This window comes from Suillus bovinus (genome assembly GCF_016758785.1).
Source record: "Suillus bovinus strain UH-Sbo-P2 chromosome Unknown EDB93scaffold_135, whole genome shotgun sequence".
In the NCBI taxonomy this organism is placed as follows: domain Eukaryota; kingdom Fungi; phylum Basidiomycota; class Agaricomycetes; order Boletales; family Suillaceae; genus Suillus; species Suillus bovinus.
The window spans coordinates 34029-56805 of NW_024542191.1; positions in this window are offsets into that span (position 1 = coordinate 34029).

Consider the following 22777-nt stretch of genomic DNA (forward strand, 5'->3'; position numbering starts at 1 on the left):
GTGCTATGGCCAAAGTAATGGATTTCGATTCTATGATAGACTAGTATGTATGATTCTACGGACAATAGCATTGCTATGAGGTACCGAGCCAGCGGATATGTGATCCTATATTATACTTCGACACTATGCTATGCCAGCGAGGCAGCTAGAATGAAAAAGACAAGAATGAACCAATTCCGAACGGCAACATTATGTAGATGCTTCGGTAGAGATACCTCTCTCGAGAAAGTCCAGTACCTCCTTCACTGATGGACGATTCTCGCTCTTGATTGACCAGCACCGCCGCATGAAATTCAGATGATGTGCATGGATTTGTATGGTGTTATTAATGGGCTCTTGGTTTTTGAACTTTGATGACATGACTTGTGGAGCAGTCTTGATCCACCAGTAGGGTAGTTTGTCGTACAACACCTGTGGGTACCATGTCAGCGTCATAAATAAACGTAAATGTGACGTTGACCTGAAGTATGATACACCCAAGAGCATATATATCACTAGATTGGGTGGCAAATTGCACGGTTTGACCTTCCGGGAGGACGATGAGCTCTGGAGCTGCCCAACGAACCGCACCAGTTTGGTAGGAGAATGCCGGGTTAGATTTCACCATGATATTCGAAACACCGAAGTCTGCAAGGCGTGGGGATCCATCGGCAGCAATTAGGACATTGTTCTACAATAATAATAATTAGTGGGTCACGAAATGTATAGTGGAGGTAAACCTACACTAGTCAGATCGCCATGAATGACGTTTTTGTCGTGGACTGTCCACAGTGTACTGTTAAGCCAGTTGCTTCCAAGCCAACCTGTTACTTACGATATTTGAGCCCTTCGGTGATCTGTTTGAGCTTTGACGAACAGTAAGCTTCAGTAATTGGAGTCAAAAGAGAAACTTACAATGCGAAGCCTAGCCATTGTGGTCAGAGTTCTACCTTCACCAGTAAGATAGGAGCTCAATGTCCCATTCTCCATCCAGGGGGATACCAATGCTCGAAATGGACCAAAACCTGTTACGGTGCCATACAGGCGCAATACATACCGATGGTTTAATCTGGTCCAGACCTTGATTTCGCGGTCAAGATTCTGTGTTCCAAAGAAATGAACTCTAGACACGCGGCAATTTCAGAGGCTAATCAAACATACATGATTTATTCTGGCAACGTCGGCGTCTGCGAGACTTGGGAACCGTGGAGACTTGACCGCAACCTGAGCACAAGTGAGCATAAGCATGGAGAAGATCAATGTGTAGCATACTTCTTCCAGCCCCGTGCCCCTGTTCAATATGCATGCGTAGACATCTCCAAGTCCACCTGAAGCAGTCGGAAAATAGGGTGTCCTGGCAGTGGTGCTTGTGTCCACAATGAACGAGCCATACGTTGATGCCTGAGTAGTTGCGGTCGGAATCAGATTAATAAGTTGCGAGTCCCCTTTAGAGATAGAACCGCGCCCGCTGTCCCCGTCTTCGGAGGTATTGACAAGGGAGGTCTGGCTTAAACAAGATTGCCTATCAGAAGAAGACCGAGTACCATCAGATGAAGAGGGTGAGCTGGGTCGAATAATGTAACGAGAGACTTGACGTGCAAGAGTCTTCACAGGAGTCAGCATATTGATAGGAGAAGCACGGGCACAAAAGGATCTGAATTTACTTTCCTAGCATCAGTGGTTTACCATCTTATACACAAGAATTACGACGATTCCCGCTCACATCGCGGAGTAGATCCACCAACACCTCCGGGGAATAGAAATTGCAGAGGGCGCACCAGAGCAGCCGTAACTGGTATGGATCGAATGAAATCCACGCTGGATGCTGACATTCCACCACATAATCGCCCATCTCTAAACACATCAAGTGGAGAAAGGCAGGTGAGATATCAGATTCTTGAGGCGTGGTCAGGGATGTGGAACTGCCAATTGGAACTTTGGCCTAAACTATGCGCAAGTCATTGGTTTCGGCAACAACCCAGGCTGTGAATCTTGATAAACAATTCTACGTCAGCAAATACTGCCTGTCGTCTGACTTCGCGCGCCGAGAAGTATGCGCTTACCCTAAAAATAAATGGTTCTATCTCTAGGATGATAACTCGAGGCGGCGCCTATACGACTCGTGTTGTTCTGCCCACGTAAGTCCACTGTTTAGACCACCCATCCAATAAGGGCCTTGATCATGTATCCATCATATCGAGCTTCAAGGTCCATTATCCCCGGAAACTTGAGTGATGTGCGTTGCACATCTAAATGAGCTCCCAATTAGAAGCTGTTCTGTTGACGAAGGTGAAAAGATCTTGACCTCGCCGATTCTAGATTTTCTGCCAATAGATCAAGCCGAGAGTTACGGCACCCTGGATGTGAAGTATAGATACTATTACCTGTGTCGGCGTTATTCTCCGCCAGAAGTTTAATCTTGGATGGACCATGCTTCAAGTGCGTGTGCATGTGATCATTGATACCGATTCACTGATCTCCATGCAGGTCTCAAGGACGAAGTCCTACAGTTTAGTGGACATGGAGCAAGGCCAAAATATACCTACATAACTGATGGCAACTGGGGTTTCAGAAATCATTGCATTTATGAAAGGACGAGCAATCAATGTTAGTGTTGGACTGAATCAATCTACAAAGTGACCATCTTGTATGGATCAACCCGAGATTACCAAAGTCATTAATTTGATAACTTACTACTGGATACCGTAACAGATGCAGGTCATGTGGTATGGTGCCACACGTTATACAGCAACATCGTCCAATCGAGTCATATTCAGCACCCCCTTACCGAATCCACTCGCAACCACTTTAAACCCGTTATCTTGCACATCCGCGAGGAATAGCTCGTGTTGATCTGCCATCCTCTCATTGTTCCTCCGAATCTCCTGGATAATCCCGTGTTGGCGTACGCAAAGCGGGCATTCGGTCTCGTGGTCCAGTAGACATCTATAATAAATGTCCGTTAGCGCTGATATCACAAATAGCCAGAAGAAGTGTGCTTTTTGAGGAAAGGAATAGTTTGGTCAAATAATGAGTAAGCGAAGTACGTACCGCTGGTGGTATGAGTGGTTGCACATGAAATGGACACTGGGCAGGTCGAGCTGACCGCTGCACTGAGAACAACGCGTCACACTGAACACCTTTGCGTGCATCGGGTCTTCTAGTTCAGCCACTTGCTTCAACTTCGCATCCGTCTCCAACCGGTAGGAGTTTATCAGCTGTTGGTCCTATCACGCGAAAAATCAGCAGCGCGTAGATGAGAAATAAATGTAAAGAAATCACAGTCTGCACTTCTTCCCTTGCCTCCTTGATGCGTCCCATCAGCCAGTTCTTAACAAGGCCTACGCTCGCTACTCCATTTCTACTCAGTATCTGGATCACACCAAGCGGAGGTATTATCCGCTCCTTCTCAATATGTTCTAGAATCTTCTCCACGTCCACCTGGTGCCGCGTGAGCAGCTCCGGCGTGCTGGTCAAGAAGCGCAGCACCAGCTCATAGAGGTGCGAGTGCGTTGGGCCATATCGTTCAAGAGCCTGTACGACTTCCGTTGATGCGGAAGACTCGGATGGCGATGCACTGTGCTTGTCCATCCAAAACCGTAAAATGTCCTCATACATACCCAGCTTCTCCCAAAGTATTATCAGACCTGGGGTATAGCTGTAGCTGCTGCAAAGAATCAGTGCATGTGTCTTATCGCACGGTAAGGAGTCGGTCGTCAGAACTTTGAGTGCCTTGTCCTGTTGTTCTGGAGAGCCCCCGTCAAGATAGAGCTCAAGTAACGTGTTCCAAACTGCTTCCTGATTGCGCTTCTCGGAGTCTTCATCTTTGTCCGAACTGGTATTTAGAAGAGAGGATGGGAGAGAAGAGATCGACTGTCCCGACCGACGTGCGGCTACGCTTTCTAGGAAACGGACAAAGTATGACGGGTGATCGACAAAATGCGCAAAATAGAGTGTAGGCGATGGCCGTTTATCTTTGGATGGCGTTGGTACCCCGGGCTGCGTTGTTTGAGGCTGTGTAAGGTCCTCCTCTTCATCCGCTTTGGAATCCTCAACTTTGTCTTCTGGCGCGGGTGTACGAGAGAGGGCAAGGTACGAGAGGTACGACGGGGTGTTTGCTGGCGTATTCGGCTGTTGTGGAGTGGTGTCCTCTGCTTCGGGAATGACGAGGGGCCCAGAAACGGTGCAAAGATCGATAAGAAGCTGCGTCGTCTCCTCTGGAAGATTGTCTAGCATAGCGCGTCCGTACCTTGCGAGGTTGCTTTCCGCCTGTATAAATGTATTGGCCTCGTGCAGGAAAGAATCTAAACAACAATAACGAAGATTAGACTTACTGCGGCTGCTCCTAAGTGTCTTAAATACGTCAATGCTTCCCCATACTTCCCAGCGTCCTCAATCATAACCCTCAAATATTCTTCGTGTCGCTTATAGCGCTTCGCAAGGTAGCTGGCATGATCAAAGTATCCTGCCTGCCTGCACACCCGAATAGCAGTATCCAGGTCAAATGGAAGGTCGCCATTTGACTCTGCCGCACCAGAACGTCGAGACTCTGTTTTGATGAAGCTGTCCAAGCGTGCAACGTCTTTGAGTTTGGTGTAGGTATTAAGAAGAAGAGTGGTATGATCAGCGTTTGCGAGGCCAAGGGCATGTAGCTCTTGCAGATAGGTAACGAGATTGTGTATACGCTGAGCGTCCAGGAACTGTACCACCATCGTCAGACCTGTCGTTTTGGGAAAAAATACGAATAACCGACTTTTCTAACGACGTAGCTTGGTTTTACCCAGCCTATCGTCTTCAGATAGCACGTCATCGCGCCATCCCAATCTCCTTTCGTGTAGAGATGGTCGCCGTGCTGACGGTGAATATCAGCCACATAGCTCTCGTCAAGGTGTTGTGTCTGCGCAAGACTCAATGCAAGTGGGTATAGAGCCTTTGCATACAGCATGGAAAGTTTTGCAGAGGTGGATTTCTCGGCAAGGCGAGTCAGCTAAATAAGGGCAGTGACGTCGGATTAAAAGCAACGGACAATTCTAAAAACCGTTAGGACGCACCTGCCCGTTATTTGTGAGGATGTAAATATTTCCCCACTCCGAGATCACCTCTCTGATACCCTCTGCAAACACCCCGGTATATCCGACTACCTTATTCTCCATGTCAAATACAGTCACCCTCGACGCATCGCCATCTCCACCTGCAGGTTGTGCTGCAAGCTTTCGCGTAGCAGATGACGTTGACGTAGCTGTTGTTGGTGGTGAAACAACTATCACGTAGTTAAGGTGGGTGTGGATCGACGACTTGTAGCCTGTGAAAGGCGCAAGGTCACCTCTCAGGACTTAGATTCGTACCAATCCACTCACCTTCGTAAGCATATGGTGGCTCCCTCCCTTGCAAACCATACGCATATACTGCCTCGTCTCTCGCAAGCACGATCTTCTCGGCGCGCCAATCCATCACCGCACATCCCAGTCCACATCCAATATCGTCCAGCAACACGCTAGATCCTCCACTCCCCTTGCCGGACACATGGTACAAGTATACCGAATTCGTGGTCACAATGAAAAGGTGCAAGTTGTTGTCCTTAGCATCGGCATTAGTAGAATTCGGAAGTTCTCGGAAACCAAGGCCTGTGATAGGTTCAGGGGATGATTCATGGATGGTGCGTGTCTTAGGGAGTGCAGTCAGGGACGTCGCGGAAGATAGTGACTGGTCCAAGTGCCTGTAAAGTAACACCGTCCCGTCGGCCAAACCGATGGCAAGGAAAGACAGCGCAGAAGAAAGTGCAAAACAAGAGACCTGAATTACAAGCTCACCGAGCGAAAACTGAGCGTAGCGAGCCACTCACCGGGTGAGGCTTATTGCTGGGCTGAACCTTGGAAGATTTCAACAACACTGGTGCTTGGTTTCTGCCGTCCGTCTTCCCAATATCCCAAATCTTCAGCAAACTACCTCGCACTGCACTCTCCTCCCCAATTGTAACCAATACACCATTCCTCTCTGCCATATGCATTACTCGTCCTCCCACATGTGCGACCCAGCTCGTTGTCGATACGAACTCCTTGTTTAGAATGTGTAGACTGCCATGAATATCCGCAACGAGCAGCCCCGCACTGGATGAGGCGACTGTTGAAATTTCTGAGGCATTTTTGAAAATCTCGGGTGAGCTAGCAAGGTCGTGGACGTCCTTTACAGGGTAAACATCGAAAAATGCAAACTGGCGAAGCTGAAGGGGTCTAGTAACTGAGGGTGACTACGACATCCGACAGTGGCCAACATACCGCAGTAGCAGCTACAACTTGGACAGTCGCATTTGCCATCGAACTTGCCACGAAAGTTGACTATTGCAGCTGTGAGCGGGAATTGAAAGAGCGCTGGAAGCCTGGAAGCTACCTGCTTAGAGTGGGAGTCCTGAAATAATGTACTGTAATCAGGAACAATCTCTGACGGTGTATAACTATGTACACTAGTAGTAGGACTAAATACTCATGTGCGTCAGCTAACGTTGGTGTAGCATATCGTGTATCTACTACTTTACATTCATTGCGAAAATAGCTACAATCTGCGAGCCTATCCAGGACATCTGAGGATACATGTTGACATGATAACTCTAAGCCTTGGCTAGAGTAGCAGAAGTTTTCAAAAGAGATATCAAGGCATGATGCATGAGATGTCACAAACATCATGCTGCACTGACGAAGAATGCCAAGAAACTGCTATGGCATCATGAAGTCGCATGAGAGTTATCAGGAGCTTTCCTGTAGCAGTTTCAGCTGTTCCTCCATAAATGTCAGAACTTCCTCGGCTGAAGGCCTGTGTTCCGGTTTATCGAGCCAGCACTTCTGCATGAACTCCCATAGAGTATCCGTAATAGGCGGAGTTACCGGTCGAGCAGGTTTTCGGCCTCTGAGTATCTGCACGGTAACTTGATGATCACTTCGAAATTCGGAATACGGTACTTTTCCTGTGAAGACCTACAAAGAGAATCATAATCGCATTGTATGGTACCAAGATCCACCTACAAACCTGTAACATGATGCACCCGAAAGAATAGATGTCTGATGCCAATTGGGGCAAGCTCGTTGACTTGTCATCTTCCGGGACCTCAAAGTTTTCAGGTGCAGCCCATCGCACATTGCTTCTGATATATGACGTGCCGTGAAGCTCGGCACATAAAATGAGAATTCCTTGGTCAGCCACGAAAGCGTCGCCATTGTCATTGATAAGAATGTTGTTCTAAGTTGCGTCAATAATTACTTTGATGAAGGAGGCATCCGTGGTACTCACACCGGTGAGATCACCGTGTACTATGTTTTTGGAGTGCACTGATATTCAAGTTAGCTTTGCGCCGGATACTGACGTTAACCGCATACAGTACTGGAGAGCTGAAGCGACATCTTTGAGCTGTAATAGGAAAGATTAAGATGCGAGCCATACCATAGTAAAGAAAGACCCACAATTTGGAGCATTCGAGTGAGAGTGAGTTGCTGGAAATCACGTTCCAGAAACATGGTAAGTGAGCCTTTGTGCATCCATGGGGAAACGATAGCAGGTAGCGGACCAAACCCTTGAGTTATTCCCAGACAAGGTAATAGATTGGCGTGTTTTAGCTCAGTGTTCTGCCGTAAGTTGTGTTCGAGCCTCTGAAGTGTCGTGCATTAGCAAATAAACATATGATACCAGCACGAAGAGCCACTCAAACCTCGGTAATCTTTGTCTTGCAGCTATCGTTCGGAATTTCGAGTCGCAGACATTTTACTGCGACCTTATAGAGAGGCAAAACGGTATGAGCGATAACACTCACAGGTGTAAACTCGAAGGAGCTACTCGCCTCTACCGTGATTCGGGGGTGGTTCAAGCTGCGCATGCACTTCCAGACATCCCCAAAGCTGCCTTGAGCGACAGGGTATCGGGATGATCCTTTACTTATTTGCTCGGTGAGGTCGGGCAGACTAATAACGTGGTACTCAGTCAAAATCGCGTGAGATATAAATGCAAAGAGAAACAAACTCAGTTGCACCATTGTATATCGTTTTCTTCGAACCAAGCCCAAGGGTAGCAAGTAACAAGCGTAATTTCCTCCAGCGCTTCTTCAACCAGACTTGAAACCAGGCGGGAAACAGGTCTTTCATGTCGAAAGAAGAAAACATGGGATAACTATAAAGGCATGCTCGATTCTTATGACAATTTCCTATCATGACATCAAGGGTTGTAGGTCGGCGGTGGTGTTGGTAGCCCCGAAGCCTCGAGATGAGCCGCTAAGGCTCCTCAACCCTGGATCTAGATGACGTCTCTTGGCGCAGGAACTTGCCATTCTATCTTCGGAACGAGATTTAAAATCCCAGACCCTACTAGATCCATCCTAGAGTGCAAGCGCTCCATGATACGCATTATTGGCGGAATGGAGGCACTACTATATCCTGAAATAAGGCGTAATCTTGTTGCAGTGTGCAGGTAATAACCCTCAGGCCTCAATGATGAACGCCCAAGTAGCTGAGCGCAAGTGTTATCACACGTGATCCACGTTGGCAGGATTAATTGTGGTAAGCGCGATGGATTACGTCTTTCTCAGAACGGTGCCTACTAAATTCACACCGTTTGCATACATACTAACATGCAGCTACCTCATGCCTGTCGAATGAGCAAGTTGCTGGCTTTAGGATCGTCAATTCAGGGGTCGAAGCAGCGAACGCCTGTGGGTCCATATAAAACACGAGTTGTGTCAAGTCCCGAAGGAACGGTAAATTACCAGCATCTTGCAAAACTTTGCAAGTTTCTCAGGCATAGCATCTAGCAGCCGGGCCGGCACACAAGCGCTCAGTGATACGGTGTTCGCGTCCCAGACCTATCGATTCGTTTTCTCCCGTCATCCATTGCCTCCATACCATCTCTTCCACTGATTGCCATCGATTTAGAGGACAATGTCGGGAAATGCTTCTACCCTAGGCGCCTCCTCTGATCTTTACTACATCTCCAGTAAAAATCCCACTTATCGTCTATTTCAATTCTGAACATTTTTCTTCCTAGGTATTGTCATCCGCCTTGATGATACTTCGAAGAAGAAGATTGATTTTGCCGAGTTGAAGATTGATTCACAGCGAGAGGAGATCCGTCACAGATCGGATCAAGACAGAGGCCTTAGTAAAGATTTCGATCCTGCCATGTGAGCTTCACCTAGGCTAAGAGAAACTCGTTCAGAACATCGTCACACAGTGCGGTGACCACTGAGCAGGTTTCCTTAACTATCCATACTGTGGCCATGTTTCCGCGGGGGGCCACCATAGATTTTACATTGAACAGAAGAGACATCTTGGCCAACACAGCGGATCACGAAGGCCAACGAGGTGAACCAATTCTCCTCCAGCTGTATCACATTCAATTTATAGCTTGATGCGATAGAGTACAGGATTACTAAGAGGAAGCTGACAGTTGTCGTCACAATACGGTCAGTATATCGTTCTTCTATCTCAGAACCAAAATGAGCATCCAGGCCTATCCACATCGACCATAATTCTTGATATCAGACAGCTGCAGTCCACTAGCAGCAGTATTTGCCCAAGATTCCGGCTACTGGTAATAGGAAAGGTCCGTCTCTGTCGTTATTCAAGCATAGACAACTCAAGCATCCACTCTACAGACCGGAGTCGGAAAGTCATCGCTGATCCAGCAGGCATTTAAAATAAATGAAGTAGTTAAGTCCATGAATCAGTGACACGTGGTGACAGTTGCTGACGTTCACCTGTCCTTTACAGCATGTTTCTGAACACAGGCGTGGTGAAGCAGATATCGAAAAGGAATTCGTTGCGCCAGAGAATAAACGATTTGTACTCCATGATAGTCAAGGGTTTGAAGCTGGCGATAGCGAGATTTTTACGACTGCAAAAACGTTCATTAGCCGCCGACGCAATGAACCCAAATTGCAGGATAGAATCCACGCGGTCTGGTACGGTCTTTTAGCATCTGGTGTCCCTCTGCCATACTGACACTGCTTGAAGGCTTTGTCTCTCGATACCTCATGCGGATGGACGCTTGCTTGAGAGTGGAGTAGAGGAATTCCTCAAATCGAGGAAGGAAATACTAGGCGACAGTGCGCAGCGTTTATATTTCGTTTCCCATAACTCATTTTTTAAATCTAGTTCCGATCATTGCTGTTTTCACCAAGCATGATGTTTTTATCGACAAATTGGAGTACGAAGCCACTGAATCGGGAGAATGTGACGAAACCGCGCTTGAGAAGCGTAAAGTTGACACTTTGAATAAACTGTGTATCCAGCCGCTTCAGGAAGCAGCCGGGAGGGACATCCTCCACGCAACTGTCTCAAGTAAAGGGATCTCGCTTCTTTAGTCCCCGATGCTGATTTAACATCATAGTGAACGAAGGTTACGAGGATACTATAAGAAATCTGATCGATCTTACAACCACGAACGTCGAAACATTCGTCGCCTCAGAAGCGGCATTAGCAATGATGATAGCCCAGCGAGTAGATATCGGTCTTAAAGTTAAGGCATCAATTGCGTACGCACGACCACTGTTATTTTGATAAATCCTAAATTTTACAATGTTGTTCTCCACAGCATAGGCAAGAAAAGTTAGTATTAGTTTTGTCAGTCTTCGGCGCCCTGTTGACTCCCGATTTTCTAGGATATTGGAGAGGTCTCGCTTCGAGCATGAACTTTGCAGGCTTTACCATGCTGGACTGCTTGTCTGTGATTCACAAGGATATCATTGACGTTTGGAACTTCAACGACCCCCTCTGTGTAAGATGCATATCTAATTTCATGTCACAGACTGCTGACATGTTTCTGCGCAGCACTTGGCCAGTGACCAGTTCAAAGAACTGGTCCTAAAAGATCTGGACAGGTCCGACCTTCCACATGCAGCACAAGCTTTGTGAGCTATCAGTAATTTTACTCTGGGGTGTCTTCAATTTACAGAAACATTGGCAGTGGATTCGGCCTATCTGTGGTCGCGACAATTACAACGATTTTGACAACGCTGGCTGGCCCGGCTGTACCATTTGTTGTGCCGTTTGCCGTAGGGGCGGTCTTGGCTAAATTGGCTTATGATACCTATCAACGGAAGTAAGTGAATGCGCACTGTTTTCGTCTGAAATGTGGTTTATAAGGTGACCGATCTAGAACCATTGTCTTGCAGCGGATTATGACGTATATCGTGGATTTGACATGTATCATGCAGATCTTGTTTCTGCTAGTACCGACAGGGCCTATTTCTCGTCACGTCATCAAAATTGCCGTCAAAGCCTATGAGGAGACGGCCAAAAGTGGTGTCCACTCAGCAATCCGTTCCCACTGTGTGTCTGTCAATCGTAGCGGAGGGGACGATGCGCTGGAGGAGATTATTAGGTTGATCAACAACCATTCTATTAAGGCTGAAGATGTCCAGAACCTGAGGACGAAGATTGGGCGCGTGGATTTGCGAGTAGACGAAGAGTGGTAGTTGTGGTCTCGGAAGTGTACCTTGTTCATAAACACGTGTATTAGGAATTCAGCAGAAGAGTTGTATGGTCAACGTTTGCGAGGCCAAGGGCTCAATTGTCACCAACACCCTTCCTCTCTGCCATGTGCATTACTCGCCTCCCACATGCACGATCCAGCTCGTTGTCGATACCAACTCGGTAGTTTTTTTGTCTTGCTGCAGCCTGGTAGACGGAATGACCGTCGGCTATGAGCGCAGGTGCGGACTTGAAGGAGCTACTCGCATCTGCCGTGATTCGACTCATTCGAGGCTTGCGTATGCACTTCCATGCACCCAGACATCCCATCTAGACTCATCTGCAAAACTGCCTTTGTCGATGATTCAGTGACTCAATCGAGCGGGCTCATAATCTGCATAGGTACTCAGCAAAATATTCTGAGATATAGATGCATAAAAACAAACTTGTTCTTTACATTCTTGTCATTAATTGTTTTGACGCTCGCCTTTCGACTTCCAAGTATATATGGGTATTAAGGTTTAATATTTGATTATGTATGCTTATTTGGCCCTCTGTGTCTTCTTCACCCACACCCTCGATTCAGTGGGTACTGTCAGATCTGGGTTATTTCGGCGGTAGTGTTGTCCGAGTGAGTGGAGTCATTAACTCTCCACAGTGCTAGTATTGAACCAATCGCCATCTCCAAAGCAGATACATCATGGATCCAGATGACGTTTGTGGGCACAGGGACTTGCCATTCTAACCCATGTTCGAAACGACCAGATGCGAACCGAGGCTGAGCCAGTGAGAAGCGCCTCTACTATTAACGGAATACCGGCGCTACGCTTTGTTCATCTGAAACAAGACCATCATAATCTTGCAATGTGCAGGTAATAAACCTTAGGTTCTGGTTCTCACTACACGTGGCACCCTTAACGGACGCCCCAGGGTGTTATCACATATATGAGATCCACGTTGGCAGCTAAGCACCTCGTATTGATTGTGGTAAGCGCGATGGATTACGTCTTTCTCGGAATAATGCATATAGACTTACATGCAGCCGCCTCGTGCCAGTCAGTAAATAATTTGCTGGTTCAAGTGCTGTAAATTCAGGGTTCGAGGCGGTGAACGCATAAACCCTGGGATGTGGGTCGATTCATGTAACACACGAGTTGTGTCAAGTTCCGAAGGAACGCCAAATTATTAGCGCTTCCAGGTCTTGCAGGACTTCTGCAAGCCCCTCAAGCATGTATCCAGCAGGCGCTGATACGAATTTGCGTCCCAGAGCCATTACTTGTTTTGCTCCCGTCATTCATTCCCTCCTTACCCTGCCTTCCATTGACTCCCATTGATTCGGTGCACAATGTCGGAAAATGCCCTCACTGTAGTCGCCTCTGTTCCTCTCCGCATCACTAGTAAGAATTTCCCACTTACCATCTATTTGCCTCTTGAATAATTTTTCTTTCTAGGTATTGTCATCGGCCTTGATGATACTTCGAAGAAGAAAATCGATTTTGCCGAGTTGAAGATTGATTCACTGCGACAGGAGATCCGTCGCAGATCGGAACAAGACAAAGAGCTCAGTGCAAAGTTCGATTCCACTATGTGAGCTCCACCTATATTGGGGAGAAACTCGCTCAAAATGCTGTAATACAGTGCGGTGACCGCTGAGCGGGTTTCCTTGTCTGTACATTGTCACCGTACTAGCGTGTTCCTGTGGAAGACCACCAAGAATTTTTCGTTCAACAGACAGGACATCTTGTCTAATATAGTGGATCATGACGGCCAACGAGGTGAACCAATTCCGCTTCCAGCTGTGTTGCATTTAACTTACAGCTTGATGTAACAGTATATAGGATGACTGAGGGAAAGATGACTGTTGTCATCGGAGTATCGTCAGTATGTTGATCTCTTATCTCAGAAGCAAACTGAGTGTCCTTGTTCATATCGACCATGATTGTTGATATCAGACAGCTGCAGTCCACTAGCAGCGATATTCTGAGTATTTGCCCGAGATTCCGGCTACTGGTAATAGGAAAGGTCTGTTCCTGTCATTGTCTTCAAGCATAGACGACTCACGTACCCACTTCGTAGAGCGGAGTAGGAAAGTCATCACTGATCCAACATGCATTCAAAATAGATGAAGTAGTTGAGTCCATGGATTAGTGCCACGTGGTGACAGTTTCTGACGTTCACCTGTCCTTTACAGCATGTTTCTGAACACAGGCGTGGTGAAGCAGATATTGAAAGGGAATTTATTGCGCCAGAGAATGAACGATTTGTACTCCACGATAGTCAGGGGTTTGAAGCTGGCGATGGTGAGATTTTTACGACTGCAAAAAAGTTCATTAGCTGCCGACGCGAAATGCCCGAACTGCGAGACAAAATTCACGCGGTCTGGTATGGTCTTCTAGCTTCTGCTGTCACTCTGCCATACTGACACTGCTTGAAGGCTCTGCCTCTCGATACCTCATGCCAATAGGCGCTTGCTTGAGAGTGGAGTAGAGGAATTCCTCAAATTGAGGAAGGAAATACTAGGCAACAGTACGCAGCATTCATATTTCGTTTCTCATAACTCATATCTTAAATCTAGTTCCGATCATTGCTGTCTTCACCAAGCATGACGTTTTTGTCGATGAATTGGAGCTCGCCGCCGCCGAATCAGCCGAATATGAACCAGCCGTGCTCGACAAGTTTAAAGTTGACACTTTGGATAAACTATGTATCCAGCCGCTTCAGGATGCAGCTGGGAGCGACATCCCTCATGCAACTGTTTCAAGTAAAGGGGCTTTACTTCTCTAGTTCTTGATGCTGACATATTATTATAGCGAACGAAGAGTACGAGAGCACCATAAGACAACTGGTCGATCTTACAACCACGAACGTCGAAAAATTTGTCGCCTCAGAAGCGGCATTAGCAATGATGATAGCCCAGCGAGTAGACATCGGTCTTAAAGTTAAGGCATCAATCGCGTACGCACGACCACTGTTATTCTAGTAAAGCTTAAATTTCACACTTTTACTCTCCACAGCATCGGCGAGAAAAGTTAGTCTTAGTCTTGTCAGTCTCCGGCGCCTTGTTGACTCCCAAATTTTTAGGATATTGGAGAGGTCTCGCTTCGAGCATGAATTTCACAGGCTTTACCATGCTGGACTGCTTGTCTGTGATTCACAAGGATATCATTGACGTTTGGAACTTCAACGACCCCCTCTGTGTAAGATGCATATCTAATTTTATGTCACAGGCTGCTGACATGTTTCTGCGAAGCACTTGGTCAGTGACCGGTTCAAAGAACTGATGCTAAAAGATATAGACAAGGTCGACCTTCCGCACACAGCGCAAGCTTTGTGAGTCACTAGTTATTGTACTGCGAGACGCTTTCAATTTACCGAAACACTGGCAGTGAATTTGGCCTCTCCGTGGTCGCGACAATTGCATCGATTTTGACCTCGCTAGCTAGTGGTCCGCTTCTACCAATTGTTGTGCCACTTGCCACGGGGGTGGTTGTGGTTAAATGGGCTTATGATACCTATCAACGGACGTAAGTGAATGCGCACTGTTTCCATCTGAAACGCAGTTTATAATGCGAACGATTTAGAAACGTTGTCTTGCGGCGGATTATGACGTACATCGTGGATTTAACATGTATCATGCAGATATTGTTCCTGCTAGTACCGACGGGGCCTGTTTCTCGTCACATCATCAAGATTGCCATCGAAGGCTATGGGAAGGCGTGCAAAGACAATATCCACTTGGCAATTCAATCCCACTGTATGTCTGTCACTCGTAGAGGGGACGATGTGCTGGATAAGATTGTTGAATTGATCGAGGGTCATTCCATCAAGCCTGAAGAAGCTCACGACCTGAGGATGCAGATTGGGCCCGTGGATTCGAAAGCAGACGAAGAGTGGTGACAGTGCGTGCCTGCATACATGACAGTGGCCAACGATTCTGGTTCCTAAAGCGTACCTTGTTCACTACGTGTATTTATGCGCATGCACGCGTTTACTTATCCACGTCACTGTGTGATATCTGACAGCATAAGCCACGTAACTTGAGCGATCGAGGTCACGAGTCCAACTTAGCGGTCACCAGAGGTTCCCGAGCACCAGCTGAGCGAAACTGTCGTTCTTTCCCTGAACGATACTAATCCCATTCGCTCGATCCGATACAGTTTCGCCTCCCTTCGCCTATTGTTTTCCCGCCCACGGTGGTAATTTCGCCAGCGTCGGAACCGACCTAATGCTCTGTCTATTTCTCGCAGAGGGCTGCATCCTACGCACACAACAGCTTACCAAGGGAAAAGGATGTATTAATCGAGAGTAAAATCAAGTCCAAATGTGGTTGAGAAGGAATTTCCAATTTCATAATTTCAAGTCACTCAGCCTGTCTTTCGCGGTCTACAAAGGCTGTCACCTTCTGCTCCACGATGCAGGATGGTGTAGGAATGACGATTCATTGGGGAGAGAGTACTGACTCGGACACCTCGAACTCGCGCGATCCCCTCTCGATCAGAACAACGCACTTCTGTGGATCGCCATGCAGAACGTATCACTGGGAAGAAGTTACTATCCACGACTCCGACATTTTTCTTGATCGCTGCAATATGCGTGCAAATGCATCTCAGGAGTCAGTAGTACGCCTCAGTTCGATCAGTGGTGCAGGGGTACGGAATCTCCCATGCCTTGATTGCTGCGACCCCGCCACGGATCGCTTCGACTACGGAGTACACATGTATTGCTGTCACCGGCACTTTAAATTCGGATCCAATTCGAGAAGGGCATGTATAGTAACACATGAGGCAACATCCCTGCCTCGAGGCCTGGATTATAACTAACCGGCCAGCCCAGCCTCATGTCCATCCGCGCTTACTCAAATGTCTCCCCTACACAAAATTGAAATGCATCTAGATCTAACTTTCGATGCCCGTTATCGCAGGCCAATCATCTTCCAAGGTCTCTGCTCAACTTATGATTATGTTTTGTTCACTAACTACTTTTGTTTCTTGCCACATGACTGTTAGTTCCCTACCAAAATACCTCACTGGCGTTTTTGTTGACGTATCACGCGCTGTGGACGCCATCCGTTCGCCTGCCTACCCAGCTTAAATCCAGTACTACCAAAATGTTGCTAGTTCAGGTCTGTGGAGTGGATGTTGACTCAGATCCACTGCATATATCAGCATATGCTGAGGGATTTCCACGCTGTCTATGCCATCGATCGGTAAGCGCTCGTTCACAAGATAAGACTGAGCATTTATTCACCGGCGCAGTTGATAACATTAGCTGTCAAAGGGGCCTAACGATTGACAGTAGTCTCTGTCACTGCATTTGCACAAACAAAACGTGGTGCGTTATATCGAGATTGATGATCAACCTGTCTTCCCATAGTCACACTCAACCATGAACGTTGGTTGCTGGCTATATGCATCAGTTGGAATGTGAGTCAGTTTACCCTTTCACTCCAATTAGATTCAACGAATCAACAGGGACTAACTTCTACTTTCACCTTATGCGAGGGTCACGCTTGACAAGCGCGCGTGCTTAGGAAGACGATATTCGATAAGCTCCGAACACAAACTTGAAAGCACGTCAATAAGTACGAAGGTGACTGAAAGGGGTGTGAGGTCGTGAACCGATACGGATAATGTATTCATAGCAGCTGCATAGAATATTAATTATAATTACTCGTCATGAAAGTTTCTTCCGCTCGGCTTCTATGAACGCTACAATTTCCTGAACTTTAGGTCGAGCATTGACGTTGGTGGACAGACATTTCAGCCAATACTTCTTCTGACCTTCATCAACGCCGGTGAGCTCGCCGAAGGGCTTTCTTCCTCCTACTATCGCTGCTATCACGTGAAACGCCTGCATCAGCCGGAAGTAAGGTTGTTGACCACAAAGTAGCTTCGGAGTGTCAGACATGCACCATGAACGAAACAAGATATTTACCTGAAGCATGATACAACCATGAGAATATACATCTGCGGGCTTTGTTGGCTTTGTTGGCTCCCCTTCTGAATCGGGTAGAGCGACCATTTCGGGGGCCATCCAACGCACATTACCCGCGTGGCAGGAATTGAATGTAGGGTTTCCCGATTGTGCGAGGATCATTGAGAGACCGAAGTCTGCGAGGCAAAGCTTGTCGTCACTATTGATGAGTATGTTGGTCTAAATTCATGATATCGTCATCATTCAAACACACTAGTCCTGCAAACGATAAGATATCTACCGGTGTCAAATCGCCATGGACAATGTCCTTTTCATGCACTAAGGGGCTGTTTCAACCTGAACCGTGCGTGAAAAATTGGAATCACGTACAATACTTGAGACCAGATGCTATTTGGCGTGACTGCATTGCTTGAGATTCAGCTAGTCTTTTCAAACGTAAGCGCTTACCATGTCCAGCTTCTGGGATTTCGAAAGCCGGGTTTGTTGTTTCAGGTAGTTATCGAGAGACCCTTTCGTCATCCATGATGAAACGAATGCTGGTAAGACTCCGAAACCAGTTGTAATTCCGCGAAGTGAGAGGACATTATCATCTTTCAATTGGGCCCAGACGTAGGCCTCGCGTCGTATACCCTTTCAACCAGAAATAAGTGACGTTAATATGCTGTAATGTAAGACCTTACCCATGCAGCCTTTTCCAACGGCGCCGTTTGACTGGTGTCAGCGACCCTCACTACCTTGATTGCGACCTATAAATTTCAAACGAATCAATGTGGATGCATGCGTGGTTGGAGTTAGGCTCACTGTGAGAGGGGGATTACTAGAAGAGGTAGACCAGATGCATTTCCAGACATCGCCAAAGCCACCGGTGTAATTAGGAGCATCCTCGGTTTTCCTGAGTTGCGCCTTTGGAATCTCTTTGACCGGAGTCTTGAAATCAACGTTGTGTGGTGGCATCTTTATTTGTCTTGGATGAGTGTGAGTTCAAGTGATATATGTCGAATGGCCAATACAACTGGGGTATAAGTACGGGAGCGTTCTCCGTAAAGGACAGATAACAGATATAGATGATAAGCACATCTCCTGATCAAACGAGTATAACGCAGGTTATCGATGTTCGATGAAGAACATCACACCAGCAAGCGCCTGCACTTGATCAAGTTCCGTGCATAGTCGGAGGCTCGGTCGACCGGTCGACCGAGGGCTAGAACGCTCAGGGCTCATCTATGGACCACGGACTTTTCAGATTCCATCGATTCCCGTCAATCTGCGTGCGAGGACGGTGTCTGTCCGATTTTTACTAGGTCATCTGATGACATACTTGTCCGAGTTGAGGAGCCAAGCCAGTGAGGACAGTAGGGTGGCTTTTGACACCATGTACTATGACCTGCTTTTGGGAAAATATTTTTGACATGTGATGAAACATAGTAAACGAACGAACGAGTCTTAGCACAGCGGCATGTTATCATAAGCGTTTAGCTGCAGTCGAAGTTAGAACATCCGAGTCATGATTCAGCTGAGCGTTGCATGCATATTATTAGTGATACAAACAAGAAAAAAATAAAGGCTTCACACCTTTTATTTGACAGTGCGAGCTCGAGCTCTGTAGGATATTCATCATGACGAAAAGTAACTAGCTTAATAGTATGTAATCAAAGAACTTGACGTCACACGTCGTTGTCACACAAAATTCAATGTCTTAAGTATTCCTCAGGAATCAGGATCGACATCCGACTCATCGATATCCAGCGAATGACCATTTCAACGAGCATTCGGGCATTCTTAAACTGTTACGGTGCTTCTTTCCATTCCAATTCAGCACCCACAATTCCTTCATGTCCAAACGCTGCAGCGAAGTTACTGTCTACTACAAGAGAACTTTTACATCTTACGGATACAACACTCGCTTTTCCCGGTTTATAGACCATGTCGTTATATATCTGCGAAAATGGCATAGGCTACTCCGAGGATTTTCACACCGGCAGAGAGCAGAAATAATGCCGCCTGTACCATGCACCAACACCCAGCATTCAATGCAATGTCCCACAATTCCGTCGACTTTTTTCGAACTGACTGGATCCAAGGTATAAAATCTTTTAATTTATCGGTGAGTCTCGGCTCGCACCGCGAGTCCTCATACTCACTGTATTCTTGCTAAAGCATAATGTTTTGTACGTCCAAGGCGCATGGTCACGTACTTCATCAGTTACACCACGACCGTTGACGCTATATAATCTTAATACCATATTAGGGAGCTCGCTATGAACAGGAGGAGTCAACCTGAAGACATGGCTCATCACAGTAGGCACCAGGACGGGAAGAGTCGAAGGAGGATCTAGTCAGACGGACCTGGATGGTGATTGCGACTCTTGAAGCTACAATAAGCTTTGTCCATTCTGCTCATGAGTCTGCATTCAAGGGATCTTGGGGCAGATCTTGTCGTAATCCGGTAAGACGCACGCAAGCCCTTCGGATCTAAGCGTATGTTGACCGGTACGTCTTATTTGATACCCGACAGGATATGCACTAATTTATAAAGTCTGATGAACAGTCGGACTTATCCGCAGACATGTGCCCAACCTGCCCCAAGCTATCTATGAGTACACAAGCTTCCACGACACGTTGCATCGGTTATGCCCTCAGTCCAACAAGCATGGCTCACGTTCAATTTCAGCCAACACGCGGGGCACCTACTGCTCGGTCACCCCTCAGTCATGCCCAGAACCACCATCTTTTGGGGGAAACTCCAAACGTGCAGTCCCTGTCGAGCACCACAACATGTCACTCACTTCAGAGGTGTCTCGCATCCCGACGTTCTCTTGTTTGCTCTCAAACATCTGAAGGATCATTCGTATGGAAGACCTCGGAAGATCAAACTCACCTCCATCTACAGAGATTTCCGATATCACTGCTTTTCAATTTCAACTAGACGGGTATGGAAGAAGGAAATTCTGTCATTTCGGACGTATTCTGATTGTTCATTGTAGTCCATGTCTTTACCAACGCTCTTAGTGTTCGACATCAGTTGTTGTGTAATCCTTGTGCTTTATTGTACGAACGAGTGAACAGTTCGAGGTGGAATTGATTGCCTAATGCAGGGAGATAGACGCCGTGTGTGACTGTTGTGTCATAAGCCACAGGAGCCCTCGCTTCGTGTTTCTTCACTGTTATCTCTCACAGTACAGCTTTCATCATAAACCAGATCACCTCTACTCCAGGACGCACACTAAGATCTCCCAATGGCAACTATTGACGCTCAGGTCCTCAGGGAAATGATTAAACAATTTCGAGTTCTTATCATAGGAAGAGCAAACGCAGGCAAAACGTCCATCCTTCACAAGGTCTGCAATACCGCGGATGAACCAGAAATTTACGATACCGAAGGACACAAGGTACGATCTATGTGATATGTGATGCACGGATTTATCGCTGATCAATTCTGGATAGTTCGATGCGGCCGTCGTGGAATCATCGATCAAGGTGCTTGCACAATTTTCCCTGCAGGCATACATGCGCTGACGGACGATCAGCGTGGAAATCACGACATTAGAAACGAGATGGTGTTCAGAAGCAATCCAGGTTTCGTCTTTCACGACTCATGTGGGTTTGAAGCGGGTTCTGAAGAAGAATTCGAGAACATGAAAAAATTCATCTTAGAACGGGCAAAAACGACAAAATTGGGGGAGCGAATTCATGCTATCTGGTATGTAACTCCCTTCTGACATTCGGCGCTTGTTGATTTCCATCAGGTATTGTGTTCCAATGGACGACCATTGTCGAACATTCCAAGGATCGGAGGAGAAGTTCTTCTCGGAGTGCGACACTGGGCAAAGCGAGTTTTCAGGTCTATTTTCTTATGCTTTGCTTGGACTAAATGATCCGTCTTCAGTTCCTGTGATTGTGGTATTCACCAAGTTTGAAGCTTTACGTCCAATCGCGTTCGGAGAACTCAAGAAGCAACTGAAAGGGGCATCAAGAGAAGAATTCTCAAGCAGGATTGCTCAGCGGGTCGAAGAATTGTTTACTAACACAAGTGTCTTGGATCGGTTATGCGATCCTGAAAACCGTGCACATCCTAAGTCCCATGTGCGCTTAGAGAGTAAGTGATTCAGACTGACTCATGCCACATCAAGGTTGATATTATTCACTATGCTAGATATGCACAAACCGGATACAAACTGCAATCTTCTACTGGAACGCACCACTCTAGCATTGGACAACGAAGAATTGCAATTGTGCTTGATATCGACACAACAGTCAAACCTGGAGCTTTGCATCAAGTGTGCCGTCAGGTGAGTCGCAGAGTTGCAAGTCACATATTTTACTTCCATCACCTTCTAGAGCACTCGTCAGCCATGCGCACCAGCAATCCGAGCCAATCGATTATGAAGTTGATCAGTATGAAATTGCTCAGTGGTTCCCACATCTGAAAGTAAGACGAATATTGATTCAGTCTGACGATACCCTGGTAACACTCATAAATGGTAAATATCGAAGTGCTGGAACTGTAGACGATCTGATATTTTTTTCCTTGATTGCAGTTGTCCATTGTTAACAGCTGGTAAGCTTGCGGTTTATGAAGCTCAAACAGCATGAACAACACTGATAGTTAGCTCCTGTTCGCCTGTTGACAGAACGTAAGTGCCTTGATGGCTTATAGTCCTCGACCAATGCTCATGATCTCCATCCCTTGCTGCTGCTCGCCTGTTGACAGCCCGTAAGTGCCTTGATCGTTTCCGGTCCCCGACCGATGCTCATGATCTCCATCCCTTGCTGCTGCTCGCCTGTTGACAGCCCGTAAGTGCCTTGATGGTTTCTGGTCGTCGACTGATGCTCATGATCCCCATCCCTTGGTACTGCTCGCCTGTTGTCAGGAAGTAAGTGCATTGAATGGTTTCCGGTCCTCGACCGATGCTCATGATCCCCATCCCTTGGTACTGCTCGCCTGTTGGCAGGAAGTAAGTGCATTGAATGGTTTCCGGTCTTCGAGCGATGCTTATGACCCCCATCCCTTGCTGCTGCTTGCCTGTTGACAGAGAGTAAGTGCCTCGATGGTTTCCGGTCCTCGAGCGATGTTCATGATCCCCATCCCTTGCTGCTGCTCGCCTGTTGACGGAGAGTAAGTATCTCAATGGTTTCCGGTCCCCGACCGATGCTCATGATCCCGATCCCTTGCTGCTGCTCGCCTGTTGACAGAGAGTAAGTGCCTCGATGGTTTCTGGTCCTCGACCGATGCTCATGATCCCAATCCCTTGCTGCTGCTCGCCTGTTGACAGAGCGTAAGTGCCTTGGTGGTTTCCGGTCCCAGATGCTCATGATCCCAATCCCTTGCTGCTGCTCGCCTGTTGACAGAGAGTAAGTGCCTTGATGGTTTCTGGTCGTCGACTGATGCTCATGATTACCATCCCTTGCTGCTGCTC